The sequence below is a fragment of the Thermobia domestica genome, chromosome 18, assembly GCF_964235325.1.
Source record: "Thermobia domestica chromosome 18, izTheDome1.hap1.1, whole genome shotgun sequence".
NCBI lineage: Eukaryota > Metazoa > Arthropoda > Insecta > Zygentoma > Lepismatidae > Thermobia > Thermobia domestica.
Window position 1 is genome coordinate 14962270 of NC_137471.1, and position 24769 is coordinate 14987038.

The 24769-nt window shown below is 37.5% G+C and overlaps 1 protein-coding gene across 1 annotated transcript in view; it reads right to left on the minus strand.

The window, feature by feature from the left end:
• Positions 1 to 24769, minus strand: part of LOC145674875 (uncharacterized) — a 77717-nt gene that overhangs the window by 10516 nt on the left and 42432 nt on the right. The gene's annotated exons all lie outside the window — the stretch shown is intronic.

A 24769-nucleotide genomic window follows, 5' to 3' on the forward strand; every position in this document is an offset into this window, starting at 1 on the left:
ATTTGTATACTTTTGCATTTTCTTACTTTTTTTTAAGGATTGAAATAAATCAACACAATAATAAATAGTTGCAGGATGCAAAATACAAATGCCATGCTGGTTGTGAAAATTGCAATTTCAAGAAGAAACTATGGTAATGCGGGCACATTTTGCGTAATTAGTACACCATGGTATGTTGTACGGGCTATTTACAATTTCACTGGAACAGTGAGTGTGTTTATTCTATTGATCCTTCAGTTCTCTTCGTTGAGTAGAATAGTACCTCCAGTAGGTGATATATGTAGCATTGAGGTAGTGGAGCGTGTATGTATCATTGAGGTAGTGGAGGTGTAGGTAGCATTGAGGTAGTGGAGCGTGTATGTAGCATTGAGGTAGTGGAGCGTGTATGTAGATAGTGGAGCGTGTATGTAGCATTGAGGTAGTGGAGCGTGAAGAAGCGAACATAATGTGTATGTGCGGATGACCCACTGTGCCTTCTTGATGTAGACAGACGATTTGGTTTGTAGCTTGACGCATAGTAGGTTTACGTTTACAAGACGGCTTCTCGTACCGCGAAGTTGATGCTCGTACAGGACATGCCACCATGACAGCGATAAATACGGGGAAGCAAGAGACAGATGAGAACTGTACGCAGCAACATATGGATAGTGGACTGTACAAAATGAACATACCATAAAATGATGGAGATCGTGTAAACATGACCGACGATAGAGACTTAGTTGACACCCACTAAATGCTGGACTGCCAGTACGCATGTGTTTGTGTCGACTTTCTTTCACCAAGAACCACAAAACTTTCAGGCCGCAATATGCACATGAACAACAGCACTGAACTGAATAGTAAATAGTTGTGTTTTTGGACGAGTTCCACTTCAATGTGTTCTACAATGACTGGTACATAACTGTTAGGCGCTATTATGGTTAAAGTAGTCTATCAGAGTACATTGTCGAACATGATGACAGCTGAACAACAGTTGTGATGATGATGATGATGAGCACAATTAGGTACAGATGCCATCTCGGTCTTTACACTTTGAAGGCAATCTTAACAGTGACCACTAAACCTGCTAAGATCAGAATATCGAGGTCAGGTCCTTCTTTCACACAACTTCGGATGCTATATATTTCAGCAGGGTCGTGATCAGCCACATGTATTTCGGAATTTGCAAGTAACCACTGGAATTACTGCCCTCCTGACCTGCATGATCATTTCATATGTTTCTCTCAAATATGTATGAGAAATGGCTGATCAGGACCCTTTTTTTTTGTTCCGGGCTTTCAGTAGATAGTGTAGATGTCTTGTAGACAAACATACAAGCAGTGTGACAGAGAATTAGTCAGAATCACATAACGTATAGATGAACGTGAAGGCTTCACGAGATATTGATTGACTAAGATTGGAGGTATTGTAGTGTTCTGAAATTGAAACTGTTTATGCACGTATAGTAATGTAACGAATCAGTGGTATTCATTTGATTCCACTCACTCGTGTCCTTCTTGATGTTGCAATTTCCTCAATCAGCAAACTAACAATGGAACATAGCAACATAAAGCTTACATTTTCTACTATTTCTTTTTAAAAGAAAGGTTGTAACGAAAGAAGAATGTACTTTGCCCGTTATTTTCGTATAAATTCTCAGAATTTCGAGTCGACTGACTTTGTTCTTTAAATATTAATTTTGCAAAATCGATTTATGTAATTGCTAGCGTTGTGCAATACTATAATATCCTCCATTAATATATTTTATTAAATTCATTTTCCTGTAATTTTGAACTCATAGCTTCCTCTTAGTATATACTAGGGTGGAGTGAAAAAACTTTTTTTCACCAAGCAAAACGCCTGGAGTCCTAAAAGTTGCGTAGTGGCCTGGTGACAACGGGTGTAAAATATTTCCTTGATCGGTTGATATCTTCAGGTTGCGCATGCGCACTGAAGTTTGGCGAAAATGACGAAAATTTGAAAAAATGGGATATTTTAATTTATTTTTATTTTTTTTTGTCACCAAGCATAACGCCTGGGGTCCAAAAAGTTGCGTAGTGGCCTGGTGACAACGGGTGTAAAATATTTCCTTGATCGGTTGATATCTTTAGGTTGCGCATGCGCACTGAAGTTTGGCGAAAATGACGAAAATTTGAAAAATGGGATATTTTAATTTATTTTCTCTTTTTGTCACCAAGCAAAGCGCTTGGGGTCCAAAAAGTTGCGTAGTGGTCTGGTGACAACGGGTGTAAAATATTTCCTTGATCGGTTGATATCTTCAGGTTGCGCATGTGCACTGAAGTTTGGCGAAAATGATGAAAATTTGAAAAAATGGAATATTTTAATTTATTTTTTATTCTTCTTTGTCACCAAGCAAAACGCCTGGGGTCCAAAAAGTTGCGCAGTGGCGAAAATTTGAAAAAATGGGATATTTCATTTTTTTTTTGGTCACCAAATGTCAAATGAAATAATACTGTTACATCATATTTTTGTCGTTTCTCATTCATTATCGAAATATGTGTATTTACTATTTTTCATTTGTTTCTTATTTAAATATTTAACCTAATACGCATATTTTCTTTGTTGCAGAGAGCGATTGTTGCCGTATAGTTAGCTGAGGAAGTGAAATGAACAAAGAGTCCACGCGCAACAGTCGCAGTTATGTTCCGAGACAGTAGAAGGGTAAACGGACAATTACACAGTAAAAAAAAAAAAAATGACTGAGAAAACTTACAATCTTTCGAAAACTAGACGTCAGGTTGACGGCCCGGTTGTAGGGAGTGCCTCCCGCCTACCGGATGCAGTTCTTTCCACACATCTAGATGTCCTGAAGTACGTGGAATTTAAGCGTGAAGAAAAGAAGCAGCTGAGCAAGAAAGACCCGCCTCTGTCTTTCATCGCAGACGAAGTGGCCTGTCAGGTAGAGGAGGTATGGACTAAGGCATCGATTCCGACAGTGAGTCACCAAAGAGCCGTGGAACTAATTAAGAAGGATGTGGAGAAAGTGCAGAAGCTGAAGAAGTGTTCCTTAAGTCGAAAGAACGTCGACGCTTTCAAGAAATCGCTGGACTCATTTCTAGATGAAAATGGGAAGTTGTTCGACATCGCCGGTTGCAAATGTCAGAAATTTTCCCTCTGCCAGTGCGAGAAAGGGAAGAAGGTCCCCAGACAGGAGGAAGAATTCATTGTCGACCAGAGAACAGCTCGGCAGATGTTCATTGGGAGACTGGACGTCAAAGTCACCAAGGCCATTCAGAAACGATTAAGTAGGAAGGAGTCCGAAGCAGCCAGAGCAAGATCTTTCAAACAGCGGAAGGAAGACCCAGGTCCAAGTTCCCAATTTGACACGGAAGCTGACTATTCGGATTCCAACGATGGCGTCGATTACGCGGAGTCTGCTAGTGCTGAGACAACTGACCAATCAGTAACCTTCGATATCCGGAAATCCACAAAGCAGTCGCCCAGTACCAGTCTCAAACTCCCCACGTTTGCCCAGGTGTTAGACAGATATGGGATTGCTGACAGGCCTGCCGCAGCGATTGCTTCTGCTATTCTGCACGACACAGCCCATCCGTCAGCTGAGAGTACGGTCATCGACAGAAGCAAAGTCAGACGAGAGCGAGAGAAGATGAGGGAGGGTTTACAAGATCCGCCTCTCCAGCTTCAACCACTGCGGGCACTCTACTTCGACGGGAGAACGGACAAAACGATGTCTGTTCAAATGATGGCTGATGGAAAATTACATCGCAGGGAGATTGTGGAGGAACACGTGTCACTAATCAGTGAACCAGGGTCTACATTGGACACGTGACACCAAAATCCGGATCTGCTATAGCAATTACGAATGCAATCCTGGAATACGCAAGCGTCGTGAACATGGAGTTGTCGGGACTGCAGGCGATCGGCAGCGACGGTACTGCTGTCAACACAGGAAAGCGAAATGGGGTTATTCATTGTCTGGAAGTTCAGCTGGGCAAGCCATTGCAGTGGATAGTCTGTCAACTATCAGGTGATTGATTGGAGTGAAAACACGTGTGTTTTTCTGCTCCACAGTAGAAGCCGAAAAAAGTGGGTAAAAGTGCTGTTTATGTGTAGTGCTACATACCATTCAAACAGTGAATGTGTCCAGAGTCCAACAAAAGGAACCGCATCAAAATCGGGCCAACCGTTTAGAACATATAGACAAAAAACTGGACCAGTTTTCTCCATCTAAATACGTTGTGTGTGCTTTTACATGTGGCGAGAGCAGGAAGAATTTTTAAAAAGTAAAAAATAAAAGATCAGCATTTCCTGCTGAAGCAACCAAGGACAAGTAAACGAACTCACTAATGCGGCTTAACACTAGACAACATAGGATCACATCTTTCTGGTAAGTCTGAACTAAGTACCGTATATTTTCAACAAAACTGAACTTAGAATTTTTCTTATAAGAAACAATGAAATATAACATGTGCTTTTAAGCCAACTCTAGGGCACTATGGAGTCCAAACCGAAAGGACCAGGGACCTGATTTTTTTTAGGTGGATCCTCAACCCTTTTCCCTACTTCCCCATGGTCCTCCCCCTCCCTCTCCCGAAAACATATTCGACCAAAAATGGGGTAGATCTTGACCTTTGACCCCATTTTCGGAAGAATATATGTGACCCCTTCCCCCAACCCCTCGCGACATTTTCAATTTTTTTTTATTTCCGGGGTCAAAATTTTATCCACCATCGAACCCCCCTTCAGTCCCGGGAATCGTACCCCTCTCAGGTCCCCCCGATCGGGGAAGACGTCCTTAGTGCCCACACCAAGTCTCAGTGAAATTGCGTAAAAAACAAACAAAAAATGCCCATCGAGACTTTTGTGTTAGCGAGTGCAGTACGTATACTATTCATAACTTTCAAACAGTGACTCTATCATAACTAAACTACATTTATAGGAAGACAAGTTGAACGTGGAAAATGGCCATGTATAGATCGCCACCGGGCACGCCAGCTAGGGATCAATCACCAGTCGTAAGAACTACCAAAATTGACGAAAACACGGAACAAAGAAAAAAAGGGAGAGAAGAGATGGAGATGCCTGAACACCAAACCAAAAAAGCCACAACGGAGGAGCCGGGCTTTGACACAATTCTGCAAATGGAACAGGAAATGACATACTTGGAAGGACTGCTCGACTGGAAAAAAGTAGGTAGGGGCCATTTAGAAAAGCTCAAGAAAAGAGTAACAGTCTGGGTCAATGACCGTTCACAGCTTATTGGAAAGATCGAACAATTAGAAAGGATGAATGATAAGATTCAGAGTAAATATGATGACCTGCAGAAGGAGAAAATTATCACTGAAATGGAGCTAATGTCGGGAGCAAAGGGTAGCCGAATAGAAGACAAAAAACTCATAGAAGAATTAAAACAGAAGAATGAAAAACTGGAGAAAGAGATCGAAGACCTCAGAGAAGAAAAAATAGAGATCAAGCAAGACCGAGACCGACAATATAAAAGGCTGGAGGCGGAAATAGCAGAGATAACAGAAAGTAGGAATGGAATTAAGCAGCAACTTCAGGAAACGTCCAGAAAATTGAGGAAAGCAGAAGAGGACTACAAATTTTTGGAAAAGAAGCACGAAAAGTTGAAAGAAGAAGTGATCCAGACCCAGCAAACATTTGGTAGATCGGAAATCGCCTGGGAAAAACAACGTCATATCTTACAAGAAAAGCTACAATAATTGGAAAATAAGCAAGACACGGATACAGAAGCTGTAGTTAAAGAGATACAGGCTCTTTCAAAGAAGATAGAAGATACACATGAAAAAAGGAACAGGATGAAAACCTAACATAGTCGGAAGTGGTTATGGGAAGAAAGGTAACGGAAAGAGAGAAGAAAATAATGGAAGTCACGGCAAGAACAAAACCTGCGTTGATAATTAGACCAAACGAGGGAGAGACTACAAAACAAACAGTAAGAAGACTGGCAGAGACAATAGATCCTAGGAAAGAGAAAATAAAAATCACAGGGATGAGAACAACAAAAGACCTGGTATTCCTGGAAACAGCTACCAAGGAAGATTTGAATAAAATTGTCTCCAAAGAACAAATAAAGAAGGATTTTAGAGTCGAAGAGACTAGGAGGCGAAACCCTTTAATGATAGTCTACGGCATACCATCAGATGTCCAAGACGAGGAAATTGTAGCTGCCATAATGGAACAGAATTTTGAAGAGGAAGAAATGGAAGAGGCAAAGGAGATCAAAGCCAGATTTAGAGCAGGCAAGAAAGGACAAAAGAAATGCCATCTGGTGATTGAAGTAACGCCAGGTATAAGGAAGGTATTAATAAGCAAAGATAGAGTATACGTGGACTACGAGTCACACAAAGTCAAAGATTTCATCGTAGTACCACAGTGCTACGTTTGTCAGGATTTTGGCCATTTAATGAAGTACTGTGATGCTAAGGATGGAAAAGTGTGCAGATACTGTGGCTCAAAAAGACACAATAGCGACGAGTGTGAAGATAAGAATAAAAACATATGCGTACCGTGCAGGTTGAGACATAAGGAATGTCAAACACCCAACACAGAAGAATGTGTATCGTACAGGATGGCACGAGAACGGATAATAAGCAAGATAAATTATGGATAAAAGAGCACAACTAAAAAATAAGAAACGCAATAAACCGCCCAGTAAGAAAAAAGGGATAAACGAAGATTAGAAGATTTTTTAAACAAAAAGAGAAAACAAACTACTTCACCCAAGGACAAATTTATTCAAACCGACATAAAAGAAGAAAAGAATTAAAAGGGTCAATTAGGATGACTAACATGGAAATGGAACCTGAAAGTAGAATAAAGAATACAGACATCACACCAACTGAGAAAGGAGATACAAAGAAGAAAACATTAATCTCATTCACACAGGGAGAACAGAAATATCTGTTTCCACCAAAAGAGAAAAGGATACAAGACAACACGATAACCTCTACTGAAGAAGAAGAGAAAACAATATTTAATGAGCCCAAAATGCTGTACCCCAATATGGACCATCTATACAGATTAGCCAAGCTTGAAGATAAAAACTTACTGAATGTAGCATTTAGACAACTAGTAAGAGACATCCACGAAAAAGGAAGAACGATTACATATCCGGTCTTAGAAGAAATAGATAGATTGGAACTAAGAACGTTTGATCTGCCAGTTAATGGATGGGAGTTGCTAGATCTAATAGATGAGGTATACGAAAGAAGAGGCATCCACTGGGATCTAGAGAATGACTATAAACAACTGGTAAATGCGCATGGTAGGATTTGTTTCGACTACAGTAAAACGGGGATGGATGCCTACGTTTATACCAAATATGCATAACACGTTAACAACAATTAGAATAGCACAAAACAATTCGCACAAATCGAAAATAGCAACAATGGAATTACGAAGATTTACAGAAACAAACAACATAGATATCTTAGCCATACAGGAGCCATATCTGCATAACAACAAGTTAACAACTTTTCCTGTAACAAGTAAAATCATATACGGAGGTGAAGAACCCCAAGCAGCCACAGAAATAATGAACAGGAACATTGAAGCTTTAAAACTTTCACAATATTGTGACAATTGGATAATCTGTATAGAAATAACGAAAGGAACATACACCTTTTGGATAGTCAATTCATATTTCCAGTATAGCAAAGACATTGAAATATTTATAGGTAAACTTCAACAAATCATTTGGCAGAATCCTGAAAAGAAAATATTGTTTTTTCTAGACTCGAATGCTAAGAGTACTGCTTGGAGATCACCCTCTACAGATGCAAGAGGAGAAATTATGGAAGATTTCATAGCCCAGAATGGATTAGTAATCGTAAAGACTGGAAACAAACCAACGTTTGTGGGCTCCCGAGGAGAATCTTATATTGATATAACACTCTGTACACCAAATTTAGTTGATAACATTACAGATTGGCATACATGGGATCGAGAAACAACAAGCGATCACGAAATAATAACATTTAACATGGAATTAAATGCACCAAGTAAGAATAAAGAAAGGTTAAACATTAAAAAGATAAATTGGGAAAATTTTAAAAAGAAGCTTACCTTACCACAATTGGACATAGACAAAAGTAGTGACGAATTAGTACAAAAAATTGAACAGGCTACTAAATTGGCAATAGAGGCATCCACTCCTAAAACCACGCAGAGAGTAGGATATGGCGATTTTTGGTCACCTAAACTGGAAAGATTAAGAAAAATCGTGCGAGCAAAAAGAAAAAGTTACCAAGCCACAGCAATTCCAAATTTGAAAGAAAGAAGACTCTTAGCCTATAGAAATGCCAAAGAAGAGTATGAAACAGAAATCATAGAAGCAAAGAAAAGAAGCTGGGAACTATTCCTAACCAAAAACATACAGCTTGATCAGTGGGGATTTCCATACAAATTAATAATGAAGAAAATGAACCCCTTAACACTTTGCACGTTAAGAAAAAATGACGGATCTTATACAGTAACTAGAAAGGAAACCATTGAAAATTTAACACGAAAGTTTTTCCCGAATGATATAATGGAAGATGAAACAGAAGATCAGAAACGAATAAGAAGAAAATTCGAAGAGCCGACACAAGTAGAACAGGTAAATAAGGAAGACATGGCAACAAATGAAGAAATCGAAAACATCATTAGGAAACTAAAAACAGGAAAATCACCAGGATTGGATGAAATACCAAATGAAGTCTTCACGAAAAATAGAGAAATATGGACCCCGTACCTGACAAGACTTTGCAATGTACTACTACAACGGCAAGAATTTCCGGACTCATGGAAAATGTCAAAATTAATAATCCTGCTAAAAAACGAAGACAGGGACCCAACTGATGTAAGCTCATATCGCCCAATTTGCCTGCTAAAAAACATAAGTAAAATATACGAAAAGATTATAGCAAATAGGATTAACAAACATAGGAATATGAGTGAAGATACGCTACAGTTTGGCTTCAGAGCGGGCAGATCAACAGAAGACGCTCTGAATAAGTACATAGAACAAATTCGAATGAGTAATTCAGAAAGTAAATATGTCCTGTCGCTCTACGTAGACATAGAGGGAGCATTTGACAACCTATGGGTCCCATCATTGGTCGATAAATTAGTTAAACTAGAAATGCCAACCTACTTGATAAATATCATTAAACACTACTTTCGGAACAGACGGATCTCAGTACAAATGGAGCAAGAGGAGCTGCAAATTCGTAATGAAAAAGGCTGCCCACAGGGCTCAATTTTAGGACCCTTAATGTGGGACATTTTGATACAACCCTGCCTAGAAAAATTAAATGCTAACAATCTAATAGACAAAATAATAGCCTTTGCAGATGATATTGCGATAATATTATCAGCCAATTCAAGAAGAGAAATAGAAATGAAAACAAATGCAATAGTTGAAGACCTAAACAATTGGTGTCATGAAAATAAACTAAAATTATCAGTCAAAAAAACAAAATACATGCTTTTCGGTAGAAAATTGAATAGAGGCCCACAAATAAAACTAGGCAATCATAAAATAGACAGAGTTAAAGAATTTAGATACCTAGGGGTAACAATCGATGAAAACCTGAACTATGGTAAACACATTCAAGAAACCCTTACGAGAGTAAATAAGGTGACAAATAAATTGATAACCCTAGGTAAAAATAAATATAAATTGCCTAACAAAATATTAAAATTGTATCACGAAACCCTGCTATGTGCTACAATGACTTACGGATCTAGCATATGGGTGCACAGACTGCTTCAAAACAAGAGAATAAAAGAAAACTTTATCAGACCACAAAGAAACGTTCTGATGAGATTAAGTGGTGCATATAGCACCACCTCCAACAATGCCCTGTGTTTGTTACTTGATGTCAAGCCTTTGAACTTAATAGCAGTACAGAGAGCGGCAAATTATTGGATGAAAAGGAATAATAGAGAAGAGGTAAGAGCACTGTTGGGTGATGTTTTTGAAAGCGCCCAAGAGATTGAAGAAAGAATCAAAAAAATGTGGAATATTGAATGGACGCATTCTGCTAAGTCACAGACTTAGAAATATTATACCAACGGTAGAAATCAGAGAACAAATAAAGTTTCTTGACCCAGCCCCAGGACTCATTCATTTTCTAACGGGACATGGTCCATATGAAACCTACCTACAAAAAATACAGGCCAAAGACAATTCAATTTGTGAATATGGTGAAACGGGGACACCAGAGCATCATATACTCTGGTGCCCCTTTCTCGAAGAGTTATTTAAGGAAAGAGTGGACATAAGACAGAAGACGATAGCTGATATACTGAGAAGTGAGAAAGATTACAATATCCTGAAGAAAATAACAGACCTTTACTCGAAACTAAAAAAAAAAAAGAACAATTCTATAGAGAAAAACGCATAAGAAAAACAAGAGCAGAATGAATGTGGAAGGATGAATGGAATCCAGTTTCTCCTCAGGACCGGAGACTTCAGAACGTGTCGTGGAAGATACTGGAACTCCGTATCTGCCGGGGAGGACGAGTGTGGTTGTGCTAGTGCGTCTTCAGGCATAGGTGACTTGGAACGGAACTCCGGACGCACTAGAGTGTGTTTTTGGAGGTGTCTTTCCTTCGGGTGGCGGGTCCATCTGTGTGTCTGTGTGCGTGTTGGCTGTGACTATGACCCCATAAGAGACAAGTTTACTTCGTGAATGACTCAATAACGGTATGTTAATGGAGATTGATCCCTATATCGGCACAGGTGGAAGGATACCTCGGACCAGGATCCACACTAAGTACTCTGAGTGGGCCCTGGACCTCAAACCTGTGATATTGGGAGAAGATCTATTGCAACCACGAGAACATTCAATAAACGAAGGCTCAAGGGACTATTAAGAGGAATGCGATATGGATTAGTGAAGACTAGTGTGGCTTAGTGTGTTTTGGTGAATGCGGTTTATGTGTCAACTTAGTGTTCTTAGTGCTTTTAGTGTGTGAAACGGGCAAAATATACAGGGAAAAACCAGTGTATAATTAGTGAAAGAATTAAATATGATCACAGGAGAGAAACTTGAAATAGCAGGTGAAAACCAAGCTCATACAGGGAAAACCTGAAGATAGAAGAAGTCCATCAAAGTAAATGAAATAACATAGTAAAAAATAAACACTAAATGAACATTAAATTCAAAAATTAAATAAAATTAAATTAAATTAAAAAGAAATAGAATAAATAAATAAATCATATTTTTTTAAAAAAAATTAAAACATAATAATCATAGTTAATAAATATGGACTCAACCAAGCTAAGTAAAGAAACAAAGTTTAAATAACTCCAATAATAATAATAAGAAGAAGAATGGTAATAATAACAATAATACTAATATTACGTACAGACATAAATATACCAAAAATAGAAGTAGCTAAACAGTTAGAAGTAACTAACTAAATACTAACAAGATCAAAATCAAATAAATAAAAATACAAAACAGAGGTAAGAAATGACAACGCAGATCAGAAAGAGTTGAGATAATCTTGATTTGATTAGCAAACAATTTAGTATCAGAACATGTTAGTGTCAAGATCAATGGTCAAATACCCTGGAAATAGTATTAATAGATAGTTGAGTATTGCATAGTTTAATATTAGAATATATTAGGGTCAAGCTTAACGGTTATAGCACTTTGGAAATTACAACAGTCAATAGTTGAGTTTTGAATAGTTTATTTTTTGTTCATTCTTTGTCTTGTTTTGTTTTTGTTTCGTTTTTTTGTCTCTTGTTTCTTGTTTGTGGTTTCCTTTCCCTCCCTTATTCAAATCCCCTTTCACCTATTCCAAAATGCAAAACAAATAAATTAAAGAAATAAAAGGCAATGATGATAACCCGTGCCGGTTTTAATTTTCAGATACCGGTTCTGAAAGACGGGACTGAGCCTAAAAAAAAAAAAAAAAGTCTGTCAACTCCACTTCAATGAGCTTACCCTACGTCATCCAATCGAGTATCTAGAGGGACCTACGAGTAGCCCACGAGGGTATAAGGGACCACTCGCAAAGAACCTTCATATTTGCGAGAACCTTCCTGTCCTGGAGTTCCAGCCTATCCAAGACAGTTTTCCCGACGTCGTCTCAGAGCTCAGCACCGACCAGCAGTATCTACTCGACATCTGTCGTGCTCTCGCAACCGGGCAATTCCCGTAAGGGGTGGGAGGAAGAAGTCCTGGCATGTTGTCCCATTCACGATGGTTGACTACTGCAAATCGAATCTTGCGGCTGTATGTGGCGAGTGAAATCCCATCTGAAAACCTAGTCATCCTGTCCCCGTTCGTGGTCCGCGTGTACGCTCCAATGTGGTTCAATATCAAGCGCCATTGGAAGATCACGGATGCACCAAAGAATGTATGGCATTGCAACAGTTGTCGCAGTACCTCGATCCGGAACTGAAGAAGGTCGTTTACGACACCATGCAGAGAAACGCCTTCGCCGCACATTCCGAAAACCTCCTACTGGCGATGCTGCATGACGAGAGACCTCATATTCGTACTTTGGCCAAGAAATGAATCCTGAAGGCAAGAGAGACTCCTCCTGGTCCTGGCGGCTCGATTCGAACCTTCGAAGTTCCGCCGTTGAACTTCAGCGCCAAGGATTACACAGACATCATCTTTTGGCAAGACCTCGCTGTCAACGAACCGCCACTCGTTATTGGACTGCCAGAAGATAGCCTGGATCAAGATCAACTTCAAAATCTGTGGTGGAAGGATCTATCGTGCCATACGCTAGCAGTCGAACGATGCATTCGTGTGGTGACAAAAGCTGCAACTCAAGTCTGTGGACAGGACAGGCGCGATGGTTTCATCCGGGCACGTCTTCTGAATCGGCTCGTGATGCCGAAGTTTGAAACTAAGAAATACTTTCGCCCCTGTTAATCATTAATTAATTAATGAATAATTAACTAATTGCTTCTTAACTTACTCTTACAAACAATACATGAATGTTGCTAACATAACTTCAGTACACGAATTGGGCTTAATGGAAAAATAGCATTTATTGGTAAAGCAAAAAAGAATGTTACTTCAGTGTGCATGCGCAACCTGAAAATATCAACCGATCAAGGAAATATTTTACACCCGTTGTCAACTTTTTGGACCCCAGGCGTTTTGCTTGATGACAAAAAAAAAAAAAAAAAAAAAAAAAAAAAAAAAAAAAAATAAAAAAAATAAAAAATAAAATAAATAAAAAAATAAAAAAATAAATTAAAATATCCTATTTTTTCAAATTTTCCTCATTTTCGCCAAACTTCAGTGCGTATGCGCAACCTGAAGATATCAACCGATCAAGGAAATATTTTACACCCGTTGTCAACAGACCACTACGCAACTTTTTGGACTCCAGGCGTTTTGCTTGGTGGAAAAAAGTTTTTTTCGCTCCACCGTAGTATATACTTGTATGTTGAGTAGCAAAATGGGCACTGTAATAAATATGAAGTAATTATACTATATCACTCTACAGATTTTAATACCGTGCATTAGTTTTCTGACTCTTTACTCTGATGTTTACACTATAGGGAATTATGCATGAGTTACAATGGCCTGTATTAAATGCAACTGCAAATGTAGTGTAATATAATTAGCGGGAACAGCATGTCACAGACACAGTATAGCTAGTCATTAAATGAATTTAAATAGTACTTAATTTAACGTTTCCCAATTCCAATGAAGATGATAGTACGTACAGACAATTAAATAATTATGAAAACAAAGACTGATAGTACGTACACACATCGAAATAATTATAAAAACAAAGACTTATAGTACGTACACACATCTAAATAATTATGAAAACAAAGACTGATAGTACGTACACACACAACTAAATAATTTATAAAAATAAGACTGATAGTACGTACACACAACCAAATAATTATGAAAACAAAGACTGATAGTACGTACATACAACTAATTAACTTTCCGATGGTAAGAGGGGTTATACGTAACCCCAGCGAGAATATTTTTTCTGCATGTACTTGGAACCACTGCACTCAGCTTTCAGTGCCTTTGTGTATTCCTGGGAAAAGACAAAATGTTGTTATTCCTGAAGTGTTCACGGTGAAATTAAATTTATCTACCGAGAAATAGAGCTGTTGATGTGGTGGGTCACCCCTGTTACCATTCGTGTTAGTGAAGTTTTGTGGTGGAATGTTAACACTTTTCTTGTATAATGGCTAGTGACAAGGTGTCTGATTCACATTTTAAGGCCTTTGTTTCCTCTGCGTTAGACTAAGAGACTGAAGTTAGTGCTGATGATGTTTCTAGTAAGGAAGGGGGTAATATTGAAGTGCAATCGGAGTCAGAGTCTGAAATAAAGGCAGAATATCCAGATAGTGAAATAGAGTAAGAGTCACGTAGTATAGTAAAAGATAAGGACGGACATGTTTGGCCCTCTTTGCCTCCGATACGTTCAAGAACCTCTGTTCGTAATGTTGTTCACATTCCTCGTGTTTATTTCCAATATCAAAGCAATTCTGGTTATTGAGAAGAACATCGATGATTAAGAACCTCTTCAGAAAATGTCCAAGCAAACAGGATGTGTAATCTGTTCTCGTACAAGGGACTAAAAACGTCAAAACAACATGTTGCAAGTGTCATTTACCTACATGTAGTGAGCACAAAAGAGAAATTTCCATCAACTGTGTGTAATAACTTACATGATATAAAAAAAAGCAGTGATTGATACTGCTCTTCAATATCAAAGTGTATTTTAGAAACATGCTTGTATTACAAATTATAGTTATATAAACGTTAATATTGTAATCTTAGAATATTCGTATAAAAGTTAATTTTCATTTCAAGTGGGAACAGTTAAAATGTAGTGTTATTTTGAACAGATCTAGCGTTGGGGTTATTGTGTAAGCCCATGTTACCTATCTAGGGTGTTCAATTTATGTTACCATCAGAAGGTTAATTATGAAAACAAAGACTGATAGTACATACATACATACAACTAAATAATTACGAAAACAAAGACTGATAGTACGTAAATACAACTAAATAATTATGAAAACAAAGACTGATAGTATGTACACTTGTGTCCAAAATTGTTGTCGCATGTCTTTAGAAATTACATAAATAGAAATAACTCTCTTTCTTGTGATAGAAAATGTCACATTTCTTCTTTGAAATAAGCAGAAAAACAAAACACATATTTCCAAAAAATATTTCAATAAAAAATTAAGAAATAAGCAAGTCATAATTAAAAAAAGAAATCTCCGAAACTTTCATCGAAAAATTCTAAGTTCCATTTTCGTAAACGTGGCAAACGCGCAGCGAAATTTACAAAGAGGGAGGGAATTTTATGCTTTGTTAGAAATACAACGTAAATCTGTCATAAGGTTAGTTACTATACATGTGGCACAGTTCTAACAATCACTGCTATTAAGCATTTTACATTTAAACAAACGACTAAATAGAAATAAGCTATAAAATGTGCGAAGCGATCAGACATTTTGTGTTAGTGGTTTCGCTACATACGTCTACCAAGGTGCCACCCGCACCGTGCCTTTGTAGAGTAGTCGGTTAAAGCTTCTTCTTTACATACTTTATTTTTCCACGATCATCACTTCGAATCCCATACCCTATAGTAACTTTTTTTTTTTTTTTTTTTTTTTAGAAAAGCTTGATTCTGTGAATTCCTTAAGGAACAATGTTTTGTTCTAATAATGCTCCTTAGTATTATCCTCTTCATTCTAGTTTATTTGAATATTTCCAAATAATTTAGAATTATGTCCTTAAAACATTAAAACTGTCAAGAATTTTATAAAAAGTGGAAGCTTCAATTATAATCATTTTCATAACCGAAATGAGAAACTTACAAATAGTGGAATTTTAATTAACATATGACTAAACTTTCATAAACAGTGATTAAATAAAACATAGTTTCTGCAAGTAATATGCAGGTAATAGACAGAAATAATGAACGTAAAATATTAGATGTTGATTAAAAATTAGTAGGAATAGTTCTAAAGCCAAGTAGAAAATTCTCTCTGCTTCATGAAAATAATAAACATTTTATAAAAATAATGGTATTTTTGCTATATCGGAAATGTGTTTAGTAAATTAATAAAAAAAATACAATTATATGATTCAATCACTCTTACTCGATAGCTTGAAGAGAAACTGTCGGCCGCGACCCTTCGGTTTTCTTCGTAGCACAACGATTGGACACGAAGTTGATCCGAACCAAGGGAAAAGGTGTAGAAAAAAGTAATGGCACTCAGGGCCGGATAGGTATTGCCTGTCACATAAGAAAATGCATGTTCTCCGCAGGATTGTATCTGTTGCTTCTTGACGCGATGGAAAATACGGGAAAATCGGTTCAGTTAATGTAATTGACCATTAAAACTTTTAAAAGCTATGGATGCTGGTAAATTAACAAAATATATTACGTTTGCAGATGCAATTTACACAACAAATAACACAAATAGTGTGAGAAGCAGGGAAAGCAGAGAAACTGTTATATGGTAAGACAACAGAAACAAAAATCACAAACTGGATATTTAAAGTGTATAGCAAAAAAAAAAAAAAAAGCAACTGATTATGTGGCGTAGTAGATTACGTTCTAATCTACCAATCAGTTGATCCATGTTCGAGTCTTCGTCAAGTGCATGGGCGTCTTTGGCGGGGGGTTGAGGGGGACGCGTCCACCTCAATATTTTGAAGTACAAAATATTCAATATTTTATTCTAATTTATTTACTAACGACAGAATAACATATAAATAATTATTACACTATTTGGAATATAATATTCTGGCTATGAAAGGATTATAACAGACTTGTTATACCTCAGGGGTCCGTGAAGGTAATCAGAAAGCTAACAAGTGGAATCGAAGATAATAAACAGGTTGGGCTTGGTAGTACCATTTAAATCACTTTCCTTGATGTCCCCCCGCCCCCAAATTTTACATGCCAGAGACGCCAGTGGTCAAGTGTGTTTTGCTTTTCTCGCCGAAGAAACAGCCATTACTTGTAATATTTACATTTTTTCTTTTCGTCAAAGGAACAGCCATTACTTGTAGTACTAGAGTTTTATACAGGGTGTTAATGAACTATACCGACAAACTCTAAGAGGTGATTCCTTACATCAAAATAAGAGAAAAAGTTCATATGGACCTGTGGGGAAAAGTGCATAGTTTCAGAGCTAGGGCTGTCCAAAATCGCGAAAAAGCAAAACTTCAATATGTCCTCTTTCGAATTCCAGAAATTGTGGATGGTGGTCCTTATCAGGTAAAAGAAGTCACACATACGCAATCCAGAAATGCATATTTCATTAATTTTCAGTGGGTGTACAAAGTATTCCATACAGGGCAAAATTCCCAGACATACAATCAACCGAATTTTGAGATTTGACTGACTTTATGATTGGTCCAACGTAGGCAAAGATAAGCCCTGATAGCAGTGAACACAGAAACCTTTAGCGCGATGTCAAAAGTGTTAAGGATCGTCAGCAACACGGTTTCTCGTATCGGGAAAACGCATGTTGTAATGTTTTCTTTCACGCTTATAAGTGAAGATAACGTGAAATATACAGTGAGGAAATCCATCGAATCACACATTATTGCGAACACAAAAAACATGGAGCCGCCGGTTCTTAACACTTCCGACTTCCCTCCGAAGCAGTGGATGTCCATTATTGTTAAGGCTTATATTCTGCCTACTTTGGACCCTCCTTGACATCAGCGTATATCTGAAAACTCTATTGAGAGCATATCTGAGAATTGCACACTGTAGTTTTTTTTTATCATTTTGCTTTGACGGTAGATTTTAGGGAAGGGGGAGAGCAGGAGGGCAAATATATGGAAATGAATAAAATTTAGTAACTCTTGAACTACTCGAGAGATCTCGATCAAACTTTCAACATAGATTAGGTTCGGGCCTGGGATGTTATTGCCATTTCACGTTTACGATGCAACGTAAGGGATGGGCAGGGGTAGATATATGTTAAAAAATGAAAATAAAAGTGACTGTCTTTGGGACTTTATTACTCTTGAACCACCCAACCAATATCGATCAAATTTTCAACATAGATGCGATTTGCGCCTGGGATGGTATTTACCGGTATCTATTTACTTTGACGATAAAAATTAGGGGAGGGGAAGGAAGGAGTTAAAAAGTAAGTGAAACTTAATTCTTGAACCAAACGATCAATCTCGGTCGAATTTTTAAACATAGATGAAGTTAGGGTCAGAGATTTTTTTTATCATTTCACTTTGACAGTAGAACTTAAGGGAGGGTAGGGGATACCTAAAGTAAATAGAACTTAATAACACTTGAACCACCGGACCGATCTCGATCAAGTTTCCAACCTAAATGAAGTTCTAACCTGAGATGGTTTTTGTCATATCACTTTGACGGTGTAACTTTAGGGAGGAGGAGGGGAGACATTTAAAATGATCGAAAATGACCGATATTAGTCATCTATAGCTTTTGAGTTAGCTGAGATTAACAGTGACACTACCGATGCTGTTTAAATCCAAATTCAGCCCCACAGTTTGAGAGAGGGAGGAGGGGGAGATATATAAATACGATATAAAATGACCGATATTAGTGGCGAATCTATAGATTTCCAGGTTGGTGAGATGAACGGTGTTACTTCCGATCCCGTGCCCCGCAACATGGGGAGAGAAGGGGGATATATAAAAACCATCGAAAATGACCAATATAAAAGAGCGCTTTAGTAATAGTAAAAAGTGACTGGCTAGCGGAACTATGCTTTCTTAATTTACCCCAGCGAAGCAGATAATTGATGCTAGTGTATTCTAAAACTCAAAAATAGAATTTACAATTCGTTTAAAAATATAGGCTGGAGCAGTCTTTAAAGGTCAGGTACCAACTAGTGAAATAGCCATTTATTGAACGAAAAGAATATGTTTATGGAAATATTATTTGCGAAATATTCAAACCTGTTCCCCAATAGAATAGCATATCAAGCGAAGTGAAATGAAAAAGATCCAAGTGAATCCAACTGCTATCTTCTAGATTTAATTTAAACAGCTAGAATGCTTACTCACTTTGGCCAGTTTATGAACACAAAATGGGAAATTAAAATATTGTAGCAGTTGCCTTACTTTCTTTCCTAGAGTTGGAATTTCCAAAAACGATGGATCACGTGGTCACAGATTTGTAAGGAGGAGTTTAAATGCCGAGTTTCATCTCCTTATGATGAGACATTCATCAGAAAGTCTTTTTTGGAGTATATTTTTAATATTTCCTTTCCTCGCTTAGAACATGTATTGTATGAAAGTAACGTGAGAAAAGCCCGGCCAGAGTTAACTAACATGGGAAAACCAGAGTTTGGTAAATGAACTTCGGGACCATCCTTCGCGAGGCAGTAGTGCACATTTAAAATGTTAATATAACAAACTGGAGGAGCGCAATAGTCAGAAATAGTGGAGGAAAGGCGTCCTAAAGATTCTAACTCAGCGCATTTATGACACGACGTATAAAGTTCTCAAGTGACGGCGTGGCAGAGTTAGGATGATCCACGGCTCCCGTGCAAAGCGTCCTGGTTTCGATTCCTGCTCGAGTGAATTTTTTTTTGTTTTTTGCTTTGACCAATAAAGTAACCATTTTTAACTACAAGTAAAATATTAATTCATCATATGTTTATAATACATAAAACAATAGAATTGTTCAAATCAGTTGTAAAATCTTTGAATATTCTATGTTAACTAGCAATAGAATGTAACCTATTCCGCGTAGTATATTGATGCCAGGGGTTGTATTATGAAAAAACATGAAATTTTTGAGTTTTACGTCCCACGTTTATGCCGGCTAGGCTAAAGGAGACGGTGAAGATGAGAAATTAATGAAATGGTGGAATGAAGAAAGTGGTAGGAAACGGGAGAACTCCGACGAAACCCACGCACATGGTGTTTGTAAAGCACAAAGTTCACTTGGCGGGAGCAGGGTTTGAACCCAAAACCCCATGCACCAGAGGTGAACGCTCAACCATTGAGTCACCGCGGCCCGGAGTTATATTATGGTTAGCAGAGTCGTTGTGTAAAAAATGTGCTTGACGCTTCGTGTCGTATCTGTAAACAGTGTGCGAATTGACCGGACATTTGCAAGGGAGGATGGATTGTATTTCAGACGACAATAGCATGGCAAAGTATGACAGTTGTAGACAGGGGCGCCATTTAGGGAGAGCAGGAGGGGCAATTACCCCTCAAGAGTTTGAGGAATAAATATCCTTTAATCGATTGTCTACTAATACACTAGAACTAAACGTGAAAGCCTTATGTCGGTGGTGCTCTTGCCCCCTCAATTGAAGTCTGAAATGACGCCGCTGATTACAGCATACATCCAGTACCAAAGGGAATTTCTCCCTCATTACCCTTGTAATTCGCACAATGTTCACAAATATAGACACGAAGCGACAAGAACATTTTTTGCACAACGACTGTGCTAACCATAATATAATGCGTGATATCAATATACAACGCGGAATAGGGTACAATTAATTGCTAGTTAACACAGAACATTGAAAGATTTTACAACTGATTTGAATATTTCTATTGTTTTATGCATTATAAGCATATGGTGAATTAATATTTTATGGCTACTTTATTGGTTAAAGCAAAAAACAAAAAAGTTGAATCGAGCGAGGATGCAACCCGGAACCATTTGCACGGGGTCGTAGATGCTCCTAACTCTGCCTCGTCGTCACTTGATAACTTTACGCGTGGTATCATATGCGAGAGTCGGAATCTTTAAGACGCGTTTTCTCCACTATTTCTGGCTATTGTGCTCTTCCAGTTTGTAATATATACACTTAAATATGCACTCCTACCTCGCTAAGGATGAACCCGAAATTCATTTACCAAAGTCTGCTTTCCCCTTATTAGTCTTGTGAGATACTGTTTTTTAAGCATAAATTTTTCCACCCGCTTTCTCTATGGACTTTAGACGAAAGTAACATAATAAAGCCTTAGTTCGAAAAGGTTGATAATTATGTTTAAAAACTAATTTGAAACGGTTGTAATGTTTTTTTGTGATGATGCAATAGATAACAAAATAATATGAATAAAACAATTGAAGAAATCCCCTCTACTACTTCTTAAAGTTGGAATTTTTGAAAATGTTAGGATATATGTCTATTTATTTAATAAGACATTTGTATCGAGTTTCACGGCCGTAACTTGAGAGGCTCTGAGGTATTTTATTATTGGCATAATTTTTTAATCCTTTATAGCCTTTAATATACGCGCGTCAATTAAAGTAAAAAAATACAGAACATTGTTAAAAATTACCTATCTTAACATTTTTGTTTTATTGGATCAAAAGATTCAACATATTTTAGGCAAAATTTTCTTGTACGCCTTATACCTGGAGAACTACATATAGTGTAGCCAAACTCATACTATCATTCAACTCAGTATCATTTGCTTATTTCGCAAAAAAAAAAAAAAAAAAAAAAAAAAAAAAAAAAAAAAAAAAAAAAAACGAAAAGTCGATTTAGGGGCCGCTCATAAATGTTGTGACCCCTGAAAAAAAATCTAATATATTTCATTCAATCAAAATTTTTCTTCTACACCTTTATCTGGAGTTCTACATATAGTGTAGCCAAACCCAAACTATCACGTAACTCAGTGTAATGTGCTTATTCTGTCGAAAATACGATCACTTGATTTAGGGACCATTCAAAAATTTTGTGCCTCTGATTAAGAAACTAATTATTGGCCAAGATCGCAATCTTTTGATTCATTTTTTGGATCATTCCTAAAATTCTTCTTTTATTTATTTATTTATTTATTTTTTTTTTTTGTTTCGATTTCGATAGTCAAGGTTGATTTCATTTACGCAATATACTAGTTGAAATGCCGGTTCTTGTCACGGGAAGATGACATGTATGGAACATATTTGAAAGGTATATTTGGGGACTCTTCCCCCTTTAGGACGCCCCTATGAATTAAAGTGAGATGATAAAAACTCAGGTAGACGCAAGTCACAAATTCATTTTAAACGATGTAACCTTTTTAAAATTTGGTTATTTTATGAACAGACTATGGGAAACTAGAATAATATGGAATTTGATATCCTCATACTTATAAATCGAAATGTTCAAAAGCGCTGGGACTCATACCAGCTTAGATTTAATAAGGAACTTATATACTGAGTTTCATCTGTTAAACTTGAGTGATTTCCAAGATATATTTTTGGCATACATTTTGAATATCTTTAATATTTTAGCAAACATATTTTAATGAAAGTAACATGATAATAGCTAGACATAGTTAGCACTGTCTTCCACTTCAATGTTTTATTCATTTATTTATTTATTTTACTTTAATAAAAACGAACACATATACTAAGGAGGGAAACATGATCCAAAGTATACATAAAAATAGAGTATCTTACGAGATCTTTAAGTTAAGAATATGAAAGTCACCGTATATATTCCTAATTTAAAATATATAGGCACTCGTTCTAGTATTTTGAACAATTCCGTTTTCACGTAAGGAAGGAGCAATTTCTACCATGACTTTTTTCGCATTCGAATACAATACAGTCTCATCATGATAGGAAAATTTCTTAAGTGTTTAAATTGAAGTTATAAACAGTTAACTCGACATTGCTTTTGTCATGTCCATTTCATTAAAATGCTCTGGGGGGATAGTCGGTTTAAAAATTATGCAAATAATATGAATAGTATATAGTATATCACGAATATGGACTGATTTGGAATATGGAATCTGGTAAATAAACTCCTTATTAAAACTCGATGGACACAAGATCCAAAGTTTCCAAAAATTTCGCTTTTAGGATGAAGCGCAACTATTCCTCTATGTTTTCTCAATAAACAGTATAAAATTGCATCGATATTTTCTGTTTCACCACGAAAAACGACTCAGCCATTTGAAATGAATTTGTGCACATAGCAAGCACTTGAGTCGAGCTTAGTTTTCATCAGTTTACTTCAATACAAATACGCATTCTGAGAGGAGAAAGAAGGTCCAAACAACCTTCAAAATATTTTTCAAATAAAACTACTCTTCCCGTACAATGAACGGACATCTTTGCTATTAAAGAAATAAATGTAGAAATTTTACGTTTTTCTCTGAAGCAATCAGATGCAGGTTAAAACACAAGCACGAAATGCACCCTTGATATATAGATTACAGCCTACTATTTCCTAGCGATGGCCAAAATTTTTCGCGATCCGGAATCCAGAAAATTTATTTTCCGGAATCGGTAAGTTTACTTTCCGGATTTCGGAAAAATTTCGATGTCGGAACAATTCCGGAATCTAGAAATATTCCGGACTTCGGAAAAAATACGAAATTTTTCCGACATCGGAATTTTACTGAAATCCGGATTTTTCCGAATTCCGAATTTTTTCCAAAATCGGAATTTTCCGAAATCTAGAATGTTTCCGATTTTACTTTTCGGATTCCGGGAACTAAAAATTCTGGAATTGGCCATCGCTATTTCCTATTTCAGTTGTACTTATTTTACCGGTAAATTGTATACATACATTAAATAGGATTTATTGTTACGAAGAAAATTAAAAATGAATGAAATCGGGTCTATATGTGATTTAAAGTGGTTCTGGTATATATAATTTAAAGGAATGTTGCGCTCACTTGCGGCTAAGGGGTATCCTTGTGAAAGGAATGGGGGCACTTTGGATTCGATTCAGGCCGGTAGCCAGCCCAAAAATGTAAAGGGGGTCCGGCTGAAGTTAGGGGAGGCCCGATCCAACCATATTATAGTTCATCGCCATATTATAGTTCATTTGCAAGCCTACCGTGAAACTTTTAGGGGGCAGCTAAAAATTTAGGGGTGCCGGCCCCCTAGACCCCCTGGATACGGGCCTGATTCGATTATCGGTGAATGTGCATTTGTTCAAATTAAACGCTAGTCTGTAAGTCTACATCTTATATAACCTCGGTGCTGGAAGAAGTATTCTAGATGTCATTGAATGAAACTGAGGTATATACATATATACTGTTACTAGTTCTGAAGCTAAGTGTGTTGGGTTATTGAAACGCCTGGAGAATACAAGTTACATTATGCACATTCAAAGGTAAAGCTGAAAGAAAACGCCTCTGGCTGTGTTTCGTGTGATACTGTAGGGCTATTAAGTAAGGACTCAATTCACACTACCAAATATCTCATATGACAACCAATCAAAATTCGATAAAAGGGAGTTCGTGTCTAGTAAATGCCACGTAATACATGGGATTTCTTTTAGATAGACATTCCCTTACATTTGAGTGGTAGACGTCATGGAGGAAGCAAGAATTCGTTTCATAACGCTTCTTGACGAAGGTTACAGCGCTAAGCAAGCCGCGGAGCATGTAGGCATTCACCCTAGAACTGGTCAGCGGTGGGCACATAGATATCGTGTTACCGGGGAAACAATTCCTCGTCGTGGTAATGGGAGACGCCGAGTTACCACAAATGAGCAAGACCGTCATCTGGTTGAACAAGCCAAGGAAACTCCCTATTCAAATTCGCGTCAACTGCGACAAGCCGCTGACTTTCCTGGATCACATCAAACAGCTATTAGGCGACTCAGGGAGGCTAATCTATTCGCTCGGCGTGCAGCCATTAAGGAATTTCTTTCTGCGGAACACATCAGACGACGACGTCAATTTGCAGAGGAAAATATGCATCGGAACTGGACAAATGTCATTTTCAGCGATGAATGTATATTTTCTTCTGCAAATGATGGACCAGTCTGTGTCTTTCGGGAGAGAGGTTCCAGGTTCGATCCTCGATACATATGGCACAAGCGTTCCAGCGGACGCATATCAGTGGCTGTCTG